At 27.3% G+C, this 2223-nt stretch overlaps 1 long non-coding RNA gene across 2 annotated transcripts; it reads left to right on the top strand.

The window, feature by feature from the left end:
• The first annotated feature begins 520 nt into the window (after positions 1-520).
• Positions 521-1964, top strand: LOC101494062 (uncharacterized). 2 transcript variants are annotated; one of them, XR_001143183.3, is made up of 3 exons: positions 521-704; positions 1180-1293; positions 1727-1964. It is a non-coding gene; the product is annotated as an uncharacterized lncRNA (long non-coding RNA). The 2 variants fall into 2 exon arrangements; XR_190550.4 differs by having other exon boundaries at positions 1084-1293.
• The last annotated feature ends 259 nt before the right edge of the window (positions 1965-2223 follow it).

The following is a 2223-nucleotide window of genomic DNA, read 5'->3' as shown; positions in this document are numbered from 1 at the left end:
TTCTTGCAACACTGTATAAATGTTCCCTAAAATATTTATGGTAACAATTTTAAAACGTCTCTGCAATAATTTTTTGGCAATAAATGATAACTGTCCCCTAAGATATTTATATGAACATTTTTTAATTGTTAGCTTTTTTCGAACAAAAGACTATATTTTTAAAATATTACTTAAAAAATTTAAAATTGTTGAGATTTTTTGCTTGATGAACTTTTTCAAATACATATTTAAATATTAATTTATTATTAAAATTTAAAAGAAAACTTTATTAACTCGATAACAAAACAAAGACATTCTTATTAAATATTATCTTTCTTGCAAACAGTAAAAAATTTGCTTACTATTATATATATATATTTTATTATTATTATTATTATTATTATTATTATTATTATTATTATTATTATTATTATTACTATTATTATTATTATTATTATTATTATTATTATTATTATTATTATTTTAGGTCTAGTTAAAAAGAAAGGAAACAAATCTTAATAAAATAAAAAGGAAAGGAACCAACGTAACCCCAAAAATCTACGCTCACTTCTATCGTCTGTTTCTATTCCATCTACCCTTTCACCCAAAACTCCAAAACCCCAAAATCATCCGGACTTTGCCATCACCCAAGACCACCGACCTTCCGGCAGCGATTTCCGGCAACCCGGCACCGTCGTTCCTTCTTTCTCAATCGTTTAGTTCTGGTTCGTTTCTATTCATCCCTACCAAATTTTTTTTTCTCTTATTTATTTTTCTTTTATGTTGTTTCAATGGTTGTTTTGGTTCTTATTTTGAACACTTTAGTTTGGTTTTGATTTTGTGTGTGTGTGTGTTGTTTCATTGAATTATTGTTCTTCTATTATGTTGATTTTTTTCAAACATCGTGTCTATTTTGTAAAGGAGGAGAACGAATTTTTTTCAAAACTTGTGACTTGTTTTTTTCCTCTTATTTGAGATTGCTTTTCATCTGGTTTTTGCACTGGAGCCTTGAAATTGTGACTTGCAAATCATTATTGGATCTGCCTGATTTTCCTTTTATTTTTGAAGTTTCATTTGTTTATTGACAATTTGCTATGTAAACAGCAGTGAAGATTTCAGCACGGTGATTTCATGATTCATCTCTTAGACTTTGTGGCTTGTTTTCTGGAGTTACTTTAATTTTTCTTATGGATATTGTAGCTTGGAGGACTTTAGTCTGACGTCTAGCATTGGGGAATTCAAGAAACGTCTTCAACTTCTTTATGCTTTCCTTGGTCAAAACCATATCAGTGCATGTCTGAAAATTAATTTCAGGTATATTTATAATTCTAGAAGTTATATTGTCCACAGTATGTAATAGCAATGCTTATCGAGGCCAATAGATAATTTTAGTAGAGGAATAATGCATGAAAGAGTTAATAGTAATGTTATCCTCCAAGTATTGGCTAATTGTTACTTTCATGATCACTTCAGTTCTGGTTTTAGTTTTATTTTGCGTGCAATTTTGTTTGTGCTTTTTGCTCGCTATTTTGTGCAGTTCTATTTTGCTTGTTCTTTGTGGTAATGCTTATGTCGAGCTATGTTTTTCATTTTTGAGTTTATGCTTGTGGTTCTATTTCTGCCTAGTTCTGTTTTTATTTGCTTTTTATGTGACTCTGTTTTGTGTGTGTTTTTTGTTTATGTTCTGATTTTGTTTGCTAGTTTTGTTTCATCATTTATTTTTGTTTTTATTTTGTTATGCACCAAGGTATCAATGAAGATGATGATTAATTATTTCAAGGCAATGAATTTGAAAAGGACGACATAGATGACAAATTTGAAGAGCACACTGTAGATGATAAATATGAAGAAGACACACTTGAATCATTTAGATGATGATTTTAGATCATAGTTTTTTGGATGATGTTTTTTTATTAGGCATGTACTAGATTGAAGCATAAAAACTTCAACAAACTATATATTTTAAACTTTATTAATTTATGTTAGACAGTTTGTTTACTACAATTTATTTGAATACAACTTTGTTGATAATTTGTGTTAAATTGGCATTATATTTTCTTTGGTTCAATTTGAGTACGTAATTAAATTGATTATATACACAATAATTTATTATCATAAAATAATGACAAAATAACTAATTTATGATTTGAATTAAAATAATAGAAAAATGAAATTTTATTTTACATATATAAATAGTTTAAAATTGTTGCCTATAAGTTCTAGCAACATTTTTTCAACGTTCTC

This window comes from Cicer arietinum, chromosome 3, assembly GCF_000331145.2.
Source record: "Cicer arietinum cultivar CDC Frontier isolate Library 1 chromosome 3, Cicar.CDCFrontier_v2.0, whole genome shotgun sequence".
Lineage (NCBI taxonomy): Eukaryota > Viridiplantae > Streptophyta > Magnoliopsida > Fabales > Fabaceae > Cicer > Cicer arietinum.
Note: the sequence above shows the minus strand (reverse complement) of the source record. Positions and strands in the feature narration are given on the sequence as shown.